The following is a 23940-nucleotide window of genomic DNA, read 5'->3' as shown; positions in this document are numbered from 1 at the left end:
TCTTGGAACAGTATCAAGGGAAGACCTTTGGTGAAAACATATGCAATTTGATATCTCAATGGAACGTGCATAACTCAAACTTGGCCACGAGCCACTTTTTCACGAACGAAATGAATATCCAACTCAATGTGTTTAGTTCTTTGATGTTGGACCGGGTTTCCAGAGAGATAAGTTGCACAGACGTTGTCACAGTAAACCATGGTGGCTTTGTGAATGGGACAATGTAATTCGAGAAAAAGATTATGTAGCCAGCATGATTCAGATACTACATTTGCAACTCCACAATATTCGGCTTTGGCATTGGATCGAGAAAAAGTGGGATGCTTTAACGACCAAGAGATCGGGTTATCCCCAAGAAAAACACAATATGTAAACCATATTGGCATCTGCCCTGAATATAGCGCAGGATATGTCTAAGGGCATTCATGTGGTCTTTCATTGGGTTGTTAGTAAAGAGACATATATGTTGCACTACATAAGAGATATCAGGACGAGTGAAAGTAAGATATTTGAGGGCTCTTGTGAGACTACGATATAGGGATGAATCCTCACGTTGACTACTATTGATGGCACTCATCTTTATTTTTGTGACGATCGGAGTTAGACATGGTTTTCAAGATGACATGCCCGCACGCGCGAGAACTTCTTCAGCATACTTTTTATGTGAGATAAATAGTCCTTGTTGGTGTGGTGTCACTGCAATGCCCAAGAAATAGCTCAAAGATCCTAAATCTTTCATAGCAAACTCGAAACTGAGCAAAAAATGATAGATTTTCACAAACCATCGGATGAGGTTTCGAGAATAATATCATCAACATAAAATAAAATATATGTCATATGAGTGTGTTTCTTGTATATGAAAAGAGAGTGATCACACTTGCTTTGAGAAAATCCAATAGATGAAATGTAGTCGGCAAATTGCTTATACCAAGCTCGAGGAGCCTATTTGAGCCCATATAGTGATTTTCATATGAGGCATACATGATAAGATTTTCTGGAATTTTAAAGCCTAAGGGTTGGTGCATGTAGACTGTTTCTTTTAGTTTACCATGAAGAAAAGCGTTATTTACGTCCAACTGATGAATTTTTCAAGACCAAGAGGTAGCAATGCTAAGAACTAATCGAATTGTTGTTGGTTTGAAAATTGTATTAAAAGTTTCTCCATAATCAATGTCAACCTGTTGACTAACACCATCACCTACAAGTCGGGCTTTATGCCTCTCTAAGTTACCATCATAATTTTCTTTATGTCTAAAAATCCGCATAGACCGAATAACATTAACATCAGGTGGTTAAGGCAATAAACCCCACGTCTCATTTTTAATTAGAGCATTATATTCATCAACCATAGTTATTTTACAATTTGGATTTAGTTTTAAAATGCCATGTTAGCTCCTAGTTACTGGTTTGGTGTCTGCTTGTAAAGTTGATTGAAAAATATGAGGGAGAATTTTTAGTATGAGACTGGTATGGTTGGTTTGTATAGGAGATGAGGGTGAGTTAAATGATGTTGAATTTGGGGAAGGAGAGGTGGTTTGGTTTGGTTCATGGGTTTGTTGAGGATTAGATGCTCCGGTTTTGTGTGGGTCTATTTGGTCTTGGTCCATTAGATGTTATATATTGTAAGGGGAAGACTAACTGCCTAGGAAAATGTATGTGTTGGGTTGGGGGTATGCAGTTTTGCATATGGAAAAGTGGATTCGTCAGACAAGACATGGAGACAAATAATATATTTTTTTTACGATAAGTCTAAACATTTATAGCCTTGATAGTTTGATGGATACCCAAGAAAAACACATTTTGTGGACCGAGGTTGAAGTTTGTGTATTTTGGATGTAGGAAAGAGAGGAAAACATAAAAAACAATCAAACACACGTAAATGAGAGTATGATGGGTCTTTGTGATACAACATTTTAAGTGGTGACTCAAAATTGATAGTTTTGCTTGATAAAAGATTTATGAGGTATGTTGTCATTTTTAGAGCATGATGCCAAAAAGAAGTAGGTAATGACGCGTGAATTTAATAAAGTCCCAATAATATTGTTAATATAGCATATTTTTCATTCAAATTTACCATTATGAGAAGCTGTGTAAGGTCGTGATAAACAAAAAAACAGTTCTATTAGCTTCACGCATTTTTAGAAAATTACTACTGACATATTCACTATCATTATCACATTGAATAGTTTTAATGTCACAATGGAATTGTGTGTTTATGTATGCTCTTAGTTTTTCAAACATAGGATAAACTTGGGATTTATGTGATAGTGGAAAAGTCTACAATTTTTTTGAATAATTATCCAAAAACATAACATAATATTTGTGACCAACATAACTTAAAATAAGAGATGTTGATACATCATTATGTAACATATCAAATGGTAACAAACTTCTATTATGAGAATTTGTGAAAGGAAATTTAACATGTTTACCAAGAGGACATGATTGACGATAATGAGAAATTAATTTCTTAGACTTATCATAATCAATTAATTTATTTTGCTTAAGAGAGTTTGAAACATTTTCTCCTTGATGACCTTAATGATTATGCTAAAGGGTGATGACAAAACTGTAAATGAAGAGGTAGGCTCGACTTTATTGGTAGAGGTGGCGGTGGTGATGGGGTAAAGGTCATCTTGGCTCTCGCATCTTGTTAGAGGCACCCCCGTCTAAAAATCCTTCATGGAAAAACCAAATGAGTAAAATTCAATCGAAAATTTATTACCTATAGTGAACTTACAAACATATGTTAGATTTTTAATTAAATTTGGGGTATGTAGTACATTGTTTAGGATAAGAGGAGGTGGGGTCCTATTTGTATACTACCATGATCGTAAATAGGAATAAAATGACCATTTCCTATGATGATTTTATTATTTTTTCTCAAACTAAAATAAGACGAGAGATTACCCTTCAAGGAAGTCACATGAAAAGTGGCTCTGGTGTCCATATACCAAGACGAGTACGGCTGAGCAAGGTTGAGAGTATGCATAACATGTTCAATGTCAGTTGGGTTGGGTGTCTTGACGTTGAAAGCAACTTATTGAGGCCTAGGACCAAGAATGCCATCTTTGAGAGGATTATTGGGCCTACCCCAATTTTAGGATGGGTAAGGACATGGTGGAATGTTCCAGGGAGCCCACTACTGCCAAGGACCCCATTGCTGCCACTATTGCTATCCGCGCCCACCACCACTAAAATGGTTAGGACTATTACGACCACCATACCTGGTGTCCTGTCTGCCAATATTATGGTGGTTCCTTTTTCCTCGGTTACCGCAGTTTCGACCAGAAGGGACGGTAGGGATTATAGCTTCATATGTTGCGGTTTTGGTCAAAAGTGTTGATGTATTAAAGGAGCTAGACTCACGAGTAGCGCGTGGAAGCATTGTTGTTTCTTCAAGTTCTAATCTTAATTTTGCTGAGGCAAAAGTTAAGAGGGGGTCATGATATTGAACGTATGTCACAAATCCAACATACAAATCATTTAGGCTCGATATCATTTTTAATGTCAAACGGGTATTAGTGACGGGAGATCCAACGTTGGCAATTAGTTGGGGAGACGCTTAAGTTGATTACAATAAGATTTATTGGATGGAAAATCTTCCAACTTTGTGTTACTTAATTGATTTTCAAGTTAAACAGAATGCATATGTTTGTTGTCATGAAACATTATAGTGATATGGTTCCAACATGCTTCAACAGAGTCATCAGCCACAAGAATATAATTGATAATATATTATGTGATGGTTGCATACATCAATAAGACATCATCAAGGCGATTCCAAAGTTTGGAATCCTTTTACTTGGCGACGATCGCGACTATGCAAGTTATTTTATCAGTGGGAGGTATGATATGATCAAGAAGGTTGTGGACACGTACTTGCACCTTAAACATGGCAGACCATAATAAATAGAGATTAAAATTATTATCCAACTTTACTGGGATGATGGGTTTGACGTTCGTAATGGATAAAGCAGTGTGATCGTTTCTTTTTACCGTTAGAGGAGCAGGGTGGTTTGATACTGACAAAGTGTCGTTAACATCGTTTGTGTGTGTGTGTGGGTGGGTGGGGGGGGGGGGGGGGGGGGGGGGGGGGGGGGGGGTGCTAATCATCACAGACATGTCAATGTTTGAAGGGAGGGAAAATGTGGTTGAGAGATAGACATTAGGTTAGGATTTGTAAGTCTAATACCATATAAGAATGTAATCCCCTGATTATCATTGATAAGTTTTCTTTTATATATATATATATATATATATATATATATATATATATATATATATAAATATATATATATATATATATAATTTTTTTTATTCTAATAATAAATACTAATAATACTTAATCAATATAATTACATATTTTAGAATTCAACTAATAATATACAACAAATATGAGTGATTCTATTAATAATGTATAGTAAATGTGAGTTATTCTAATAAGATTAACTAATTGTTATACAATATATGAGTCATCTTATTTTGTTATGATTTTATTATTATTATTATTATTATTATTATTATTATTATTATGAAGAATGCAAAGGGTTCTATCGTAACTAATTTATCATATTCTTAGATTATATTTTGTGATAGTATGGACCACCTAACTCTTTGTGAGAACTGACATTTCTCTAGCCTTCAACCACCTTTTCACCATCTTTCGTCCTTATCCTCTCTCAACCCAACTGTTCCTCCTTCAATATAGTTTTGATGATGGTGGTGCATCAAGCTCCCACAACCGGTGACACTATCGTTCAACCAATTATTTCTCATGCTTGAATTTAAACTCGAAAAGGTCAGGGTTTCGCCTGCATTAACCTCATGGTTATTCTTGTTTGCATCATTCGCGTGGATTTGGATTATTGTCGTTGTTTTTTGTTTTTCTTAATGTTGTTTAGATCTTGATCTCTTCATTGTCAGTTTATTCTATCAACATGCTAGCTTCTCCTTTCTTCCGATTCGAAGTAGACATTTTTTTCTTTTGATTTCAAGTCTGTTAAGATCTACATGTTTCAAGATTTAAGATTTGTCATCACATAATTAATGGATTTTTAGTTGGTTAGGTGGTGGTCCTGGTTCGTGGAGTGGATTATGGTTTTATTTGCATTCAATGTTAGTCGTATTAAAAATCATATAAATTCTTAGAGATTAGGTTTGGTTTACTTGGATAGAAATGATTGTAAATTTACTATTGTTTGTCACAGTAAATTATTATGTGTGGGATCATTCCCGTGTTGGCGGTTGATTCTTTTACTATAATCAATACATGGGTATGTACTTGTCAATTCACTCACTTTATTATTTTGCAATTCATATATGGGCTCACTAGATAATGGAGGCGATGTTTATTTGTTTGCTTAAAATTTGAATTTGTGACTTCTTTACTCTTTATGGTTGTTTTATTTTACTCATTTGGGTTATTACGTATTAACCATTAGGTTTGTTATACACTAGATAAGGTCTTATGTCCCTCTAGTATTTTATACTTTTTCATTTTGTACTTATCAAAAAGTAACGCATGTGTGGCACCCTTATGCTGGTAGGGATGGTCAGAGGCCTTAGTGAATTTATATGGGTTAGATTTTGCTCACGATGGTCATAAACCCCGTTCTGTGGTGTTTTTTAACCATGGAGAAAGCAAACTCACGTGAGGTGAGAAACTAGGTATTCTTAGGGGTGACCAGAGATCTTAGTGAATTTTTATGGGTTATGACTTGCTCACAGTGGATAGAAACCCTATTATGTGGTTTTTTAGCTATGGAAAGAGCAACCTCGGGTGAGGTGAGAAACTCTGTATTCTTACTGTATTTTGTATATGTAATAAGTTATCCTTCTTCATGCTAGGGATGAGGTATTTATAGAGGTTTATGGGTATAGAGTTAGGGACTCTAGAGAATGATAACCGTAACACCTTGATTTTAAAATTAATATTTTGTTTAATTATTGGAGTGTTTATTTGTGTTATTTGTGTTATTTTGGGGTTTTTAGGGTTTTAGGGGTATTTTAGTAATTTTATAATTAATTGGATTATACAGTTGGGAGTAGAAAAAAATAACATATGAGTTAATTGAATTATTAGAGATATTTAAATAAGGCTTAAATAGTCTTTTGGTCCCTTAAGTTGGCGTATTTTTTGTTTTCGTCTCTGTATCTTGTTTTTTAGGAAATAATCCCTTAATGTGAAAATCATTTTAGCTTTAGTCCCTAAAGTTAAAATCCGCAGGAAAATCTAAAAGAAAATATGTGGATTTTAACTTTAGCGAATAAAAAGAAATTAAATTCAATATTTAAAGATTTCATCCAGAAAAAAAAAGATAGAGAGACGAAAAACAAAAACACGCCAACTTACAAGGACCAAAAGACTATTTAAGCCTTTAAATAATTTTAATTATGTAGTAATAATTGGAGAAAATAGAATTATTAGGAATAATTTACATTTTGAGGATTTTTATTTAATTGAAATTTTTATTTAATTAAAATAATAGAAATATAGGAATTGTGATATGGGATAAATTAGAAGTTTAATGAAATTTGAGTGCCAAGGAATAATAGCCAAGAGTTGAGAGGGAGAGTTGATAATTAGAAAAAACATTTTTAGGTTATTTAAATAGAAAAAGTGATAGATTGAGATTTAATCTGATACGTAAAAGTGGAAAACAAAGAAAGAGGCAAGAAACCCTAAGGAGCTCTAGGAAGAAGAAGCCATTGCCAAAAGCTTAAGAGATTATGAAATTCTAAAGTAAGAGGAAATTTATTTACTGATGGGTGATAATAGGCAGCCAGGGTGGTGAGGGATCCTTACCCTCCCATCAATGCCAATGTTATACTCTATTTTCTTTCTGTATTATATTTGACCAAATATGGTTTGGGAAAAACCCTATTGGCATCGATAATTGAATAACTTAGTCTATCTGTGTTAATTTTGTGACCAAATGGAATTTGGGATAAATCTCATATGATCATAGTAAATGGTTTATTATTGATGAGATTGAATATTGTTGTATGATATTGTTATAATATGTGTTAACCTGAGATGTATTGTGAATTGTGTTATGTTACCATGAAAAATATGATATTTTTTACGTCTGTGTTATTGGTCTATTTTCCCCAAATTTCTAGAAACTTTAACGATATGTATTTTTCCTTAAATTTTTCTAAAAGTCATAAACCTATTTATTTTTTTTCAAAAGCTGGAATTTGAAAAATTAAAAAATCATACATTTCTTACAAAAATCGAAAATCGTAAAAAAATTGGATTTAGGGGAAAGACCGTGTCGTGAGGCAGTGACAAGAGCCACGCCACAGGTCGAAGGCGGTGGCAGAACGGTCAGTGATGGAGAGAGGCTGCAATATCGGTGGTCAGGTCGCGCCGAACAACAAAGGTTGGGCCACGCCGAACGACGGAAGTCAGAGTCAGAAGCCGGAGCCGCGCGGCGGGCCGCACGGGTCAATAGAGGTTGGTCGGAAGACGACTAGTGGGTGGCGGGGGCTGTGGGGGGAGGCAATCCACGGTCGTCGACGGTGCGAGTCGCAAGCGGTGGTGTTTGTTCGGGCCCGGGTGACGAGTTTAGGAGGTTCGGGGAGTTTACGACAATTTTTGAATTCAAAAAGGTTTTTTGTACTTTTTTAGCAATTTTTGATGTCAGTGATCTTTTGGTATCCTTATGGTCACTTTTGAGTAAATTGAGTTAAATTGTTAGCCTTAGAGTTAGTAAAGTTATCACATTTGAAAAGTTGCCCTTATAACACTTTTGAATACTTTAGAGTTCTTTTGGATACTATAGAGCCGTTTTGAGAGTTGAAAGTTGTTGTTGAGCTGATTTTGAGTTTTATGAGAACTTTTCAGAGTTATAACTAATATAATAAAATTTTGAGAATTTATGAGTAATTTTGATGAGTTTATAGTTGTTGAGTAATAACATAACTTTACTCCTTTGAGGGGATTAATGATTATTTGTAAAATTATATTTTTGAAATTAGTAATATGGAGGGATTAGAGTGAGGTATGTGATAGGCAACCCCATGGTTCAAGAGTGGAACCATATTTTGATGAACATTTCTTATGATGATTTTTGAGGTGATTTTTTATGACGATTTGTGATGATTGTTTGAGTTGCATGCTTTCTTTTATACATGATTATACATGCATATATTTAGAGTTAGGTAGGACTTCGGTCCAGTGATGGCCAGGTTCAAAGAGGAACTATGGAGGTCGTATGTCCAAAGAGGGACATGGTTCAAGAGGAACCAGAGACATGGGTAATCAGTAACAAACCTTTGACCCCAAAAACCTAGTACCACATGCATATTGATGAAGGAGTTGGTGGCATCAGAATTTTCATTAGAATTTATATTGTGATTGTGTTTTATGTGAATAATACACTTGTGATCATTGTTGTTTACTATCATACTGTTAATTTTCACCATTAACATCTTTAAGGTGTATTCTCACCCTTTCTTGTTTGTTTTGTTGGCCTTTGTGCAATGTTGTACAGATACTCAATAATAGTAGTTGCTTTTGAGTTGGAAGATGACCTTGGAGCTTATCTTCGTTTATTTTTATGTTGTTATTTAGTTGGTTTATATGCTCTAACATGTAACATCGGGAACAAGGCGTATTATTTGAGATTCATGTCCGCTGGTTAAGTTTAGATGTCCTTGAGGGAGAATGACCAGGTACTTATGGTGTTTGCTTATCTTAGAATGGAGAACGATGTGGCGGCTAGTGATATGCTGATGGAGTCTGAATTTCTTGGTGTTTTCCCTGAAGACATTTGTGACTCGCCTCCGAAAGGTAAAGTTGAGTTCACCATAGATTTAGTACCTGATACTAGACCTGTGTCAATGACACCTAACAAAATGTCTCCAACAGAATTGGGTGAGATAAAAAGTCAATTAGAAGATCTGCTTGATAAGAAATTTATTTGACCAAGTGTATTATCGTGGGGAGCTCCAGTGTTATTAGTGAAGAAGAAGGATGGTAGTATGAAATTGTGTGTTGACTATCACTAGCTAAACAAGGTTATTATAAAGAACAAATGTCCTCTTCCTATGATTGATGACCTTATCGACCATTTGGTGGGAGCTTGTGTATTCAATAAGGTTGATTTGAGGTCTGGCTATCATGAGATCCGAGTGAAGGATGAATATATCCCAAAGACTGCGTTTAGGATACGATACGGTCACTATGAGTACTCAATGATGTAGTCCGGTGTCTCTAATTCCCATGGTGTATTTATGGAGTATATGAATAGGATCTTCCATCCCTATTTGGATCAGTTTGTGGTAATATATTTTAATGATATTCTGGTTTATTCTAAAACAGAAGAATATCATGTTGGGCACCTGCATACTGTACTTCAGGTTTTGAAATAGAAGGAGTTGTATCCCAAGTTATCCAAATATGAGTTCTGGTTGCAAGAAATGAGTTTTCTCGGTTATGTGATTTCCAACAGTGGTATAACTATTGATCCTTCTAAGGTAGATGCAGTTCTACAGTGAGAGGCTTTAAAGTCAATTTCAGAGATCAGAAGTTTCTTAGGGTTGGATGGTTACTACCGAATATTTATCGAGGTTTTTTCAAAGTTATATCTACCTTTGACACAATTGACTTGAAAGGGTCAAGCTTTTGTGTGGGATATCCAGTGCGAAGAAAATTTTCAGGAGCTGAAGAAGAAGTTGACAACAACACCAGTGTTGATATTACCATACCCGATTAAACCTTTTATGGTATATTGTGATGCGTCAAAGATGGGATTACACAGTTGCTTATGCAGAATGGGCATGTGGTAGCTTATGTTTTGCGACATCTGAAGATTCATGAGAGGAACTACCCTACCCATGATTTAGAGTTGGCAGTTGTAGTATTTGTGCTTAAGATATGGAGACACTATTTTTATGGTTCTAGTTTTGAAGTATTCAGTGACCAAAAGAGTATGAGATATTTGTTTGATTAGAAGGAGTTGAATATGAGATAGAGAAGATGGTTAGAGTTTTGAAGGACTATAACTTTGGTTTGAATTACAACAATGTTAAAGCCAACATTATAGCAGATGCTTTGAGTCGGAAGTTCTTTCACATGTTAGCATTGATGGTTAGACAATTAGATTTAATCAAGTATGAAATTCTGGTATATGATATAAGATATCGAAGGTAATGTCACGACACTAATATCTGTTCACACACAATGGATAAATATACAAAATGGTAAAGCAAATAACACAAGCAATTGTTAACCCAGTTCGGTGCAACTCACCTACGTCTGGGGGCTACCAAGCCAGGAAGGAAATTCACTAAAATAGAATTAGTTCAAAGACTCTCCGTACACTTCAACAAGTTACAGTCTTTCTCACCTAATCTCTACCCGTGCAATTTCTACCTAAGCACTCTTAGATATGAGAACCCACTCACTTCCCTACAATCACACACCCGTGATTTTAAACAACAATCCCTTGTGAAAAGAAAATACTTTTCAATTACACACTCTTGATTTTACTTCACAGTTTCAATCAAGAAGACACACTCTTGATCTTGCTTAACAGCTTTGATCAAGAGGACACACACTCTTGCTTAACAGCTTTAGAGTGACAGATTACAACCACAAATCAGTCCAATTCAATCATCAATGGATGACTTGAATGACCTACAAGTCTCACGACTAAACAGACACAAACCCTAGCTCTCTCTATATTACGCTCAGTCTTGGTTGTGTGTTCAAACAGGTTTTCTAAGTCCCTTTTTATAGAAGCATCCAGTTGGGCTTGGACCTCTTGAAAATCCTAAAACTATTTTCCAATCAAATCTTTTTATAACAGCTGTTTAGATCTCCTTGGAAAATAAGTAAACCTGGTTGTAATCCATGATTGAATGCGCCAGCTAATCATATCTTCAATCATACAAAGATTGCCTTTAATTGTGCAATCCCAAAACACCAGACATTCATACTGAATGTTCTGTGTACAGGATGTCATGACATCGGGTCTGACATCCTGGAAAAATCCTGCATAATCCAAAAATTCCTTTTATAACTTCCAGCAGGTACAACCATATCAGATGCCATGACCTTGTGTATGTCATCTGAAACAATCCTGCATGAACATGTCTTTCATTTAAGCTCCAGCAGGTACATCCAATATCAGAAGCCATGGCATTGTATGTGGCATTCTGAAACAATCCTGCATGAACATGTTCTTGAACTTCAGCAGGTACATAGGATATCTCATGTTAAGACATCATACATAACATCTTGTGAACACTCTTTATTTTACCAAAATTGCTGCCAACACTTAGAATCAACAAACTCCCCCTTTGGCAAATTTTGGCTAAAACATATATCTGTCCTTTTTGTTCACAAGGTAAACTATCAATAGTTAAACAACTTAACAGTAGTTTAAACAGCAGCAGAAGCAAAACAATTACTAGCTATAGCTACTAGTAATACACACATGCACAAGGGTACTTCTCCTCCCCCTAAATCTGTGCAACATAAACATAATTACTAGTTATGGATGCAACTAGTAAGACACACAAACGCACAAGGGTACTCCTTCTCCCCCTAAATCTGTGCACTGTTAGGGACCAATTAGTACTACATTTTATACAATTTTATTGGTCCCTTTTACCAAGTTTTGATGTAATTACACACTTTTATTCTCACTATCTTGTATAAATGCAATTAGGTTTTATTTATGTTGTTTTGAGTAGTTATTTCACATATTTGTTAGTTTTGTAGAATTTTTGGACAAGAAAGCTTTGGAATGCATAATCATAATTTGGAAGAAGTGTTGAATGCAATTTGGAGGCCTAATTTTGAAGAATATCACTTGGAAGACTATTTGGGTGAAGCTTGCAAGGCAAGGAAGCTGAAGTAGCTTCAGTTCGCGCCGTGAACTCCCTTCGCGCCACGAAGCTTGCGAATCCAGCAAGCTGTTTTGGCCAAGTGTGTTGTTTTCAAGGCCAGCTGTGTTTTGCCATTTTGGTGTCTATCTTAGGGGGGCTTTTCAGCTTTAGATGAAAATGATCATTTTAGGAAATGTCAACCCTTTTTATAAAATCAGAATGGAAATTATTCATTCATTCATAGATTCATAGACGAATTTCATTGATAGCTTGATTTTTTGTAAGAGAGAAAAACAGAGTTTATTTCTTCATTGCCTTGTGCTTTCCAAAGATGATGATGAGGAGCTAAACCCCATTTTGTCAAGATTAGAGGTAGTAGCTATTCTTATTTGTTTATGTATTTCATTTGACTCTTATATATGACAAAAGATTGTTGATGTATTGAATGGTATTTTTGCCCTAAGTTGAATATTAGATTTGAGTAGTTGTTGAAAGAGATTATTTAAGTCTTGATCTAAAATATATTTTCAAGTAGTGAATAAGTTGTAGAAATAGATTTATTCACTACTCTTCTTTTGTATCAACCATTAAAGATTGCTATATTGATAGTTAGGTGGAGAAATCGTCTAAAGATTAATATAGTGATTATCACAATATCATTTAGACATAAATGATATTGAGAGGATACTTGAACATCATCAATAATCTTAAGTCTATATAGTTGTCATAAGAATCATAAGCAATTTGAATAGTGAACTCCAATCTTGCCAAGCCTTTTACACTTGATTAAAACCATTTTACTGTTTTTCTAACATTTTATTGAAAAGATAACTTTTCAAACAAGACAATTTGGTTACATTCTAAACTTACAACAATTTGGATTATAGAACGGCGGTAATAACAACCAATCTCTGTGGATACGATATTAAAATATTTGCCGAAAATATACTTTTCAATAAATTGGCGTCGTTGTCGGGGATTGGTGTTCGATATTACAAGCATTGCAATAATTCATTGTTTTAAGTTTTATTACTTTTATTACTATCTCTCTTGTGTTTCACTTGGTTTGTTAGTTTTGTAGATTCTAGTGCATGCGAGGAAAATCTACCGAGGAGCAATTTCAATTCGATCCCGAAATTGAAAGAACACTTCGAAAGATCAATAGCAAAACACGAAGAAGAAGGAAACTAGCCGAAGAGAGGAACCGGAGAGAAGAAGCATCTACTTCCACACTTGTTCAAATCGAAGAAGTGGTTGTAGAGGCTTGTGACGGAAACATGGTGGATGAAAATCGTACCGAAATGTCCGCTAATAGTCCAAGAAGAAATGCTCAATTTGCTCGTGGAGGAAGGAATACGGAGATGAAGACCGGAATCCTCCAACTTCTCTATGCAAATCCATTCACCGGAATGGACCATGAAGATCCGTATACCCATCTCATCAAATTCTATGAGATTGGGGGTTCTACGGGAATTGATGAAACGGGTGAAGAGGCATTATTCAAGAGGATGTTCCCACACTCTTTAGTGGTACCTTGATCAAGCACCAAGAGTGATGACGGATTGGAATTTGCTAGAAGAAAAGTTCTTAGAAAGATATTTCCCTCAATCCTGATTCATGGAAGCCAAAACGGCTATTGCGGTATTCACTCAAGGAAGCAACGAGTCTCTAAATGAGGCTTGGGAAAGATTCAATTCAATATTGAGAAAATGCAAGGGTCATGGTTTTGATGAGCTCACTCAAATCCATATTTTTCTAAATGGGCTCCAATCAACTCACAAGACACTCTTGGATGCTACCGCGGGTGGCTCTCTTATGTTAAAGAATGCGGAAGAAGCTAAAGTCATTATTGACCGGATGGCACTCAATGATCGTCAAAGTCAACACGACCGTAGTCCTTCACAACGTAAACCGGGAGCTCTTGAGTTAAATACCAATGATGCCATCCTTGCTCAAAACAAGCTACTTTCTCAAAAAGTGGAATTGCTTACTCAACAAATGGCCAAGCTTCCATAACAAATGAAGGAAATCCAAGGGTCTCAAGTTCGACATCAAGTAGCATGTTGCGAATTATGTCAAGGAGATCATCCAACCGATTTTTGCCCTCCACTTGAAGAAGTGAGTTATGTGAACAATCAAAATCAAGGCTATCAAAGACAACCTCCTAACAATCAAGGTTATCAACCAAGAAACAATCAAGGTTATCAACCATCAAGGTTCAACAATCAAAATTTTCAGCAACAAAGTCCTTATCAACACCCAAACTCTCAAGGACAACAATCGCAAGGAGGAAATTCAAAGCTAGAGGACACTCTTCAACAATTCATGCAAGCTTCCATGGCAAATCAGAAGAGTAACGAGGCAGCAATTAAGAATCTGGAAAATCAAGTAGGCCAACTTGCGAAGCAATTGCCGGAACAAACCGCGGGATCTTCATTTTCCGCTAACACTCAAACCAATCCAAAGGAGCATTGTAAAGCAATCGTCACGAGAAGCGGTAAAGAGTTGACCAGTGAAAAAAGTGAGGAAATTACAGTAGAGAATGATATGGATGTTGTGCTGGAAAATGAGGGTGTGGATGGTGAAAAGGAGAAAGTGGCAGAAACTGCTCAGTTCGCGCCGCGATCCCTCTTCGCACCGCGAAAAGAGCAGGAATTGCCAACAGAGCAGCAGGTTGAAGTGGAAAGGAAAAAGGAGGCCGAACCAAGAAAGAAAAAGAAAGGAGAGAAAGGTGTGAGCGTCATTCCAACCCAACATCTACCTTATCTGCATGCACCATCGAAGAAGGACAATGCTAGACATTATGCACGGTTCATGGACATATTCAAACAACTTCAAATCAATATTCCATTTGCCGACGCATTAGAGCAAATGCCACGGTACGCAAAGTTCATGAAGGATATTCTTACAAAGAAAAGGAGACATGTGGAAGACGAAACCATCTTGCTTGATGCACGTTGTAGTGCCATCATTCAAAAGACCCTCCCAAGGAAAGAATCCGATCCGGGCCGAGTCGTTTTACCGGTAACCATTGGAGGCACCTACATTGGTAATGGTTTGATTGACTTGGGATCTAGCATCAATTTAATCCCCCTTTCCATTGTTAAAATATTGGGAAATGTTGAGATCAAATCTACAAGGATGACTTTACAACTAGCCGACAAATCTACCACTTCACCGTATGGAATTGCTCAAGACATGCTCGTGAAGGTAGACAAATTCTTGTTTCCGGTGGATTTCGTGATAGTAGAGATGGATGAGGATCGTGATGTTCCTCTAATTCTTGGAAGACCATTCATGAAAACAACCCGGATGATGATTGATATTGATGATGGACTAATGAAGGTGAGAGTGCAAGATGAAGAGGTGACCTTAATATTTTTGAAGCCATGAAGCATCCAAATGACAAGCATGATTCTTTCCGAATCGATGCAATCGAAGAGGAAGTAGTGGAGGTCGCAAATCAAGTTCATATTTCTAATTCTCTAGAAAGATCTCTTATCGAAGCCTACAATGTGTTGACCGAAAATGAAGAAAAAGAGATTGAAGCAATGTTGCATGAATTAGAGTCTTGTGGGGAGCTTGCTTATCATGAAGAAACAAATGAAGACTTGGATGTGACGAAGAAAATGGAAGAACCAAAACTAGAGTTGAAAATGCTACCTTCACACTTGAAGTATGTGTTCCTTGGTGACGAGTGTACTAAATCGGTGATCATTAGCAACACCTTGTCCACAAAAGAGGAATACAAATTGATACAAGTGTTGAAAAAGAATGAAGGTGCAATAGGGTGGGTGTTATCCGACTTGAAGGGTATTAGTCCGACCTATTGTATGCATAAGATCATGATGGAAGAGAATTTCAAACCTGTTGCACAACCTCAAAGGCGTCTAAATCCATTAATGAAAGAAGTAGTTCGGAAAGAAGTTGTCAAACTCTTGGAAGCCGGAATGATTTATCCTATCTCTGATAGTGAATGGGTGAGTCCGGTGCAAGTAGTTCCCAAAAAAGGTGGCATGACGGTTATCAAAAATGATAAAAATGAGTTGATTCCAACAAGAACGGTAACCGGGTGGAGGATGTGTATTGACTATAGAAGGCTAAACCAAGCTACAAGGAAAGATCATTTCCCACTACCCTTCATGGACCAAATGTTGGAAAGGTTAGCCGGTAAAAATTTCTATTGTTTCCTAGACGGGTATTCGGGGTACAACCAAATTTCGGTCAATACGGCGGATCATGAGAAGACAACTTTTACATGTCCTTTTGGCATCTTTGCTTACCGAAGAATGCCTTTTGGGTTATGTAATGCACCGACAACATTTCAACGGTGTATGCAAGCGATATTCTCGGACTTAATAGAAGAATGCATTGAGGTGTTCATGGATGATTTCTCCGTCTATGGATCATCTTTTGATTTGTGCTTAAAACATCTTTATGTGGTTTTGGGAAGATGCGTGGAGACCAACTTAGTGCTCAATTAGGAAAAATGCAACTTTATGGTCACCGAAGGTGTTGTACTCGGGCACAAGATCTCCTCCGAAGGCCAGGTTCAAAGAGGAACTATGGAGGTCGTATGTCCAAAGAGGGACATGGTTCAAGAGGAACCAGAGACATGGGTAATCAGTAACAAACCTTTGACCCCAAAAACCTAGTACCACATGCATATTGATGAAGGAGTTGGTGGCATCAGAATTTTCATTAGAATTTATATTGTGATTGTGTTTTATGTGAATAATACACTTGTGATCATTGTTGTTTACTATCATACTGTTAATTTTCACCATTAACATCTTTAAGGTGTATTCTCACCCTTTCTTGTTTGTTTTGTTGGCTTTGTGCAATGTTGTACAGATACTCAATAATAGTAGTTGCTTTTGAGTTGGAAGATGACCTTGGAGCTTATCTTCGTTTATTTTTATGTTGTTATTTAGTTGGTTTATATGCTCTAACATGTAACATCGGGAACAAGGCGTATTATTTGAGATTCATGTCCGCTGGTTAAGTTTAGATGTCCTTGAGGGAGAATGACCAGGTACTTATGGTGTTTGCTTATCTTAGAATGGAGAACGATGTGGCGGCTAGTGATATGCTGATGGAGTCTGAATTTCTTGGTGTTTTCCCTGAAGACATTTGTGACTCGCCTCCGAAAGGTAAAGTTGAGTTCACCATAGATTTAGTACCTGATACTAGACCTGTGTCAATGACACCTAACAAAATGTCTCCAACAGAATTGGGTGAGATAAAAAGTCAATTAGAAGATCTGCTTGATAAGAAATTTATTTGACCAAGTGTATTATCGTGGGGAGCTCCAGTGTTATTAGTGAAGAAGAAGGATGGTAGTATGAAATTGTGTGTTGACTATCACTAGCTAAACAAGGTTATTATAAAGAACAAATGTCCTCTTCCTATGATTGATGACCTTATCGACCAGTTGGTGGGAGCTTGTGTATTCAATAAGGTTGATTTGAGGTCTGGCTATCATGAGATCCGAGTGAAGGATGAATATATCCCAAAGACTGCGTTTAGGATACGATACGGTCACTATGAGTACTCAATGATGTAGTCCGGTGTCTCTAATTCCCATGGTGTATTTATGGAGTATATGAATAGGATCTTCCATCCCTATTTGGATCAGTTTGTGGTAATATATTTTAATGATATTCTGGTTTATTCTAAAACAGAAGAATATCATGTTGGGCACCTGCATACTGTACTTCAGGTTTTGAAATAGAAGGAGTTGTATCCCAAGTTATCCAAATATGAGTTCTGGTTGCAAGAAATGAGTTTTCTCGGTTATGTGATTTCCAACAGTGGTATAACTATTGATCCTTCTAAGGTAGATGCAGTTCTACAGTGAGAGGCTTTAAAGTCAATTTCAGAGATCAGAAGTTTCTTAGGGTTGGATGGTTACTACCGAATATTTATCGAGGTTTTTTCAAAGTTATATCTACCTTTGACACAATTGACTTGAAAGGGTCAAGCTTTTGTGTGGGATATCCAGTGCGAAGAAAATTTTCAGGAGCTGAAGAAGAAGTTGACAACAACACCAGTGTTGATATTACCATACCCGATTAAACCTTTTATGGTATATTGTGATGCGTCAAAGATGGGATTACACAGTTGCTTATGCAGAATGGGCATGTGGTAGCTTATGTTTTGCGACATCTGAAGATTCATGAGAGGAACTACCCTACCCATGATTTAGAGTTGGCAGTTGTAGTATTTGTGCTTAAGATATGGAGACACTATTTTTATGGTTCTAGTTTTGAAGTATTCAGTGACCAAAAGAGTATGAGATATTTGTTTGATTAGAAGGAGTTGAATATGAGATAGAGAAGATGGTTAGAGTTTTGAAGGACTATAACTTTGGTTTGAATTACAACAATGTTAAAGCCAACATTATAGCAGATGCTTTGAGTCGGAAGTTCTTTCACATGTTAGCATTGATGGTTAGACAATTAGATTTAATCAAGTATGAAATTCTGGTATATGATATAAGATATCGAAGGTAATGTCACGACACTAATATCTGTTCACACACAATGGATAAATATACAAAATGGTAAAGCAAATAACACAAGCAATTGTTAACCCAGTTCGGTGCAACTCACCTACGTCTGGGGGCTACCAAGCCAGGAAGGAAATTCACTAAAATAGAATTAGTTCAAAGACTCTCCGTACACTTCAACAAGTTACAGTCTTTCTCACCTAATCTCTACCCGTGCAATTTCTACCTAAGCACTCTTAGATATGAGAACCCACTCACTTCCCTACAATCACACACCCGTGATTTTAAACAACAATCCCTTGTGAAAAGAAAATACTTTTCAATTACACACTCTTGATTTTACTTCACAGTTTCAATCAAGAAGACACACTCTTGATCTTGCTTAACAGCTTTGATCAAGAGGACACACACTCTTGCTTAACAGCTTTAGAGTGACAGATTACAACCACAAATCAGTCCAATTCAATCATCAATGGATGACTTGAATGACCTACAAGTCTCACGACTAAACAGACACAAACCCTAGCTCTCTCTATATTACGCTCAGTCTTGGTTGTGTGTTCAAACAGGTTTTCTAAGTCCCTTTTTATAGAAGCATCCAGTTGGGCTTGGACCTCTTGAAAATCCTAAAACTATTTTCCAATCAAATCTTTTTATAACAGCTGTTTAGATCTCCTTGGAAAATAAGTAAACCTGGTTGTAATCCATGATTGAATGCGCCAGCTAATCATATCTTCAATCATACAAAGATTGCCTTTAATTGTGCAATCCCAAAACACCAGACATTCATACTGAATGTTCTGTGTACAGGATGTCATGACATCGGGTCTGACATCCTGGAAAAATCCTGCATAATCCAAAAATTCCTTTTATAACTTCCAGCAGGTACAACCATATCAGATGCCATGACCTTGTGTATGTCATCTGAAACAATCCTGCATGAACATGTCTTTCATTTAAGCTCCAGCAGGTACATCCAATATCAGAAGCCATGGCATTGTATGTGGCATTCTGAAACAATCCTGCATGAACATGTTCTTGAACTTCAGCAGGTACATAGGATATCTCATGTTAAGACATCATACATAACATCTTGTGAACACTCTTTATTTTACCAAAATTGCTGCCAACACTTAGAATCAACAAACTCCCCCTTTGGCAAATTTTGGCTAAAACATATATCTGTCCTTTTTGTTCACAAGGTAAACTATCAATAGTTAAACAACTTAACAGTAGTTTAAACAGCAGCAGAAGCAAAACAATTACTAGCTATAGCTACTAGTAATACACACATGCACAAGGGTACTTCTCCTCCCCCTAAATCTGTGCAACATAAACATAATTACTAGTTATGGATGCAACTAGTAAGACACACAAACGCACAAGGGTACTCCTTCTCCCCCTAAATCTGTGCACTGTTAGGGACCAATTAGTACTACATTTTATACAATTTTATTGGTCCCTTTTACCAAGTTTTGATGTAATTACACACTTTTATTCTCACTATCTTGTATAAATGCAATTAGGTTTTATTTATGTTGTTTTGAGTAGTTATTTCACATATTTGTTAGTTTTGTAGAATTTTTGGACAAGAAAGCTTTGGAATGCATAATCATAATTTGGAAGAAGTGTTGAATGCAATTTGGAGGCCTAATTTTGAAGAATATCACTTGGAAGACTATTTGGGTGAAGCTTGCAAGGCAAGGAAGCTGAAGTAGCTTCAGTTCGCGCCGTGAACTCCCTTCGCGCCACGAAGCTTGCGAATCCAGCAAGCTGTTTTGGCCAAGTGTGTTGTTTTCAAGGCCAGCTGTGTTTTGCCATTTTGGTGTCTATCTTAGGGGGGCTTTTCAGCTTTAGATGAAAATGATCATTTTAGGAAATGTCAACCCTTTTTATAAAATCAGAATGGAAATTATTCATTCATTCATAGATTCATAGACGAATTTCATTGATAGCTTGATTTTTTGTAAGAGAGAAAAACAGAGTTTATTTCTTCATTGCCTTGTGCTTTCCAAAGATGATGATGAGGAGCTAAACCCCATTTTGTCAAGATTAGAGGTAGTAGCTATTCTTATTTGTTTATGTATTTCATTTGACTCTTATATATGACAAAAGATTGTTGATGTATTGAATGGTATTTTTGCCCTAAGTTGAATATTAGATTTGAGTAGTTGTTGAAAGAGATTATTTAAGTCTTGATCTAAAATATATTTTCAAGTAGTGAATAAGTTGTAGAAATAGATTTATTCACTACTCTTCTTTTGTATCAACCATTAAAGATTGCTATATTGATAGTTAGGTGGAGAAATCGTCTAAAGATTAATATAGTGATTATCACAATATCATTTAGACATAAATGATATTGAGAGGATACTTGAACATCATCAATAATCTTAAGTCTATATAGTTGTCATAAGAATCATAAGCAATTTGAATAGTGAACTCCAATCTTGCCAAGCCTTTTACACTTGATTAAAACCATTTTACTGTTTTTCTAACATTTTATTGAAAAGATAACTTTTCAAACAAGACAATTTGGTTACATTCTAAACTTACAACAATTTGGATTATAGAACGGCGGTAATAACAACCAATCTCTGTGGATACGATATTAAAATATTTGCCGAAAATATACTTTTCAATAAATTGGCGTCGTTGTCGGGGATTGGTGTTCGATATTACAAGCATTGCAATAATTCATTGTTTTAAGTTTTATTACTTTTATTACTATCTCTCTTGTGTTTCACTTGGTTTGTTAGTTTTGTAGATTCTAGTGCATGCGAGGAAAATCTACCGAGGAGCAATTTCAATTCGATCCCGAAATTGAAAGAACACTTCGAAAGATCAATAGCAAAACACGAAGAAGAAGGAAACTAGCCGAAGAGAGGAACCGGAGAGAAGAAGCATCTACTTCCACACTTGTTCAAATCGAAGAAGTGGTTGTAGAGGCTTGTGACGGAAACATGGTGGATGAAAATCGTACCGAAATGTCCGCTAATAGTCCAAGAAGAAATGCTCAATTTGCTCGTGGAGGAAGGAATACGGAGATGAAGACCGGAATCCTCCAACTTCTCTATGCAAATCCATTCACCGGAATGGACCATGAAGATCCGTATACCCATCTCATCAAATTCTATGAGATTGGGGGTTCTACGGGAATTGATGAAACGGGTGAAGAGGCATTATTCAAGAGGATGTTCCCACACTCTTTAGTGGTACCTTGATCAAGCACCAAGAGTGATGACGGATTGGAATTTGCTAGAAGAAAAGTTCTTAGAAAGATATTTCCCTCAATCCTGATTCATGGAAGCCAAAACGGCTATTGCGGTATTCACTCAAGGAAGCAACGAGTCTCTAAATGAGGCTTGGGAAAGATTCAATTCAATATTGAGAAAATGCAAGGGTCATGGTTTTGATGAGCTCACTCAAATCCATATTTTTCTAAATGGGCTCCAATCAACTCACAAGACACTCTTGAATGCTACCGCGGGTGGCTCTCTTATGTTAAAGAATGCGGAAGAAGCTAAAGTCATTATTGACCGGATGGCACTCAATGATCGTCAAAGTCAACACGACCGTAGTCCTTCACAACGTAAACCGGGAGCTCTTGAGTTAAATACCAATGATGCCATCCTTGCTCAAAACAAGCTACTTTCTCAAAAAGTGGAATTGCTTACTCAACAAATGGCCAAGCTTCCATAACAAATGAAGGAAATCCAAGGGTCTCAAGTTCGACATCAAGTAGCATGTTGCGAATTATGTCAAGGAGATCATCCAACCGATTTTTGCCCTCCACTTGAAGAAGTGAGTTATGTGAACAATCAAAATCAAGGCTATCAAAGACAACCTCCTAACAATCAAGGTTATCAACCAAGAAACAATCAAGGTTATCAACCATCAAGGTTCAACAATCAAAATTTTCAGCAACAAAGTCCTTATCAACACCCAAACTCTCAAGGACAACAATCGCAAGGAGGAAATTCAAAGCTAGAGGACACTCTTCAACAATTCATGCAAGCTTCCATGGCAAATCAGAAGAGTAACGAGGCAGCAATTAAGAATCTGGAAAATCAAGTAGGCCAACTTGCGAAGCAATTGCCGGAACAAACCGCGGGATCTTCATTTTCCGCTAACACTCAAACCAATCCAAAGGAGCATTGTAAAGCAATCGTCACGAGAAGCGGTAAAGAGTTGACCAGTGAAAAAAGTGAGGAAATTACAGTAGAGAATGATATGGATGTTGTGCTGGAAAATGAGGGTGTGGATGGTGAAAAGGAGAAAGTGGCAGAAACTGCTCAGTTCGCGCCGCGATCCCTCTTCGCACCGCGAAAAGAGCAGGAATTGCCAACAGAGCAGCAGGTTGAAGTGGAAAGGAAAAAGGAGGCCGAACCAAGAAAGAAAAAGAAAGGAGAGAAAGGTGTGAGCGTCATTCCAACCCAACATCTACCTTATCTGCATGCACCATCGAAGAAGGACAATGCTAGACATTATGCACGGTTCATGGACATATTCAAACAACTTCAAATCAATATTCCATTTGCCGACGCATTAGAGCAAATGCCACGGTACGCAAAGTTCATGAAGGATATTCTTACAAAGAAAAGGAGACATGTGGAAGACGAAACCATCTTGCTTGATGCACGTTGTAGTGCCATCATTCAAAAGACCCTCCCAAGGAAAGAATCCGATCCGGGCCGAGTCGTTTTACCGGTAACCATTGGAGGCACCTACATTGGTAATGGTTTGATTGACTTGGGATCTAGCATCAATTTAATCCCCCTTTCCATTGTTAAAATATTGGGAAATGTTGAGATCAAATCTACAAGGATGACTTTACAACTAGCCGACAAATCTACCACTTCACCGTATGGAATTGCTCAAGACATGCTCGTGAAGGTAGACAAATTCTTGTTTCCGGTGGATTTCGTGATAGTAGAGATGGATGAGGATCGTGATGTTCCTCTAATTCTTGGAAGACCATTCATGAAAACAACCCGGATGATGATTGATATTGATGATGGACTAATGAAGGTGAGAGTGCAAGATGAAGAGGTGACCTTTAATATTTTTGAAGCCATGAAGCATCCAAATGACAAGCATGATTCTTTCCGAATCGATGCAATCGAAGAGGAAGTAGTGGAGGTCGCAAATCAAGTTCATATTTCTAATTCTCTAGAAAGATCTCTTATCGAAGCCTACAATGTGTTGACCGAAAATGAAGAAAAAGAGATTGAAGCAATGTTGCATGAATTAGAGTCTTGTGGGGAGCTTGCTTATCATGAAGAAACAAATGAAGACTTGGATGTGACGAAGAAAATGGAAGAACCAAAACTAGAGTTGAAAATGCTACCTTCACACTTGAAGTATGTGTTCCTTGGTGACGAGTGTACTAAATCGGTGATCATTAGCAACACCTTGTCCACAAAAGAGGAATACAAATTGATACAAGTGTTGAAAAAGAATGAAGGTGCAATAGGGTGGGTGTTATCCGACTTGAAGGGTATTAGTCCGACCTATTGTATGCATAAGATCATGATGGAAGAGAATTTCAAACCTGTTGCACAACCTCAAAGGCGTCTAAATCC

The 23940-nt window shown here is 36.8% G+C and overlaps 1 long non-coding RNA gene across 2 annotated transcripts; it reads left to right on the top strand.

Moving 5' to 3' along the window:
* Positions 1-4579: 4579 nt before the first annotated feature.
* On the top strand, positions 4580-20405 carry LOC127120505 (uncharacterized). Of its 2 annotated transcripts, none has more exons than XR_007803222.1 (2): positions 4580-5276; positions 19935-20405. It is a non-coding gene; the product is annotated as an uncharacterized LOC127120505 (long non-coding RNA). The 2 variants fall into 2 exon arrangements; XR_007803226.1 differs by lacking the exon at positions 19935-20405 and adding an exon at positions 11738-12208.
* The last annotated feature ends 3535 nt before the right edge of the window (positions 20406-23940 follow it).

The sequence above is a fragment of the Lathyrus oleraceus genome, chromosome 1, assembly GCF_024323335.1.
Source record: "Lathyrus oleraceus cultivar Zhongwan6 chromosome 1, CAAS_Psat_ZW6_1.0, whole genome shotgun sequence".
Lineage (NCBI taxonomy): Eukaryota > Viridiplantae > Streptophyta > Magnoliopsida > Fabales > Fabaceae > Lathyrus > Lathyrus oleraceus.
This window is presented reverse-complemented; position numbering and strand designations above follow the sequence as displayed.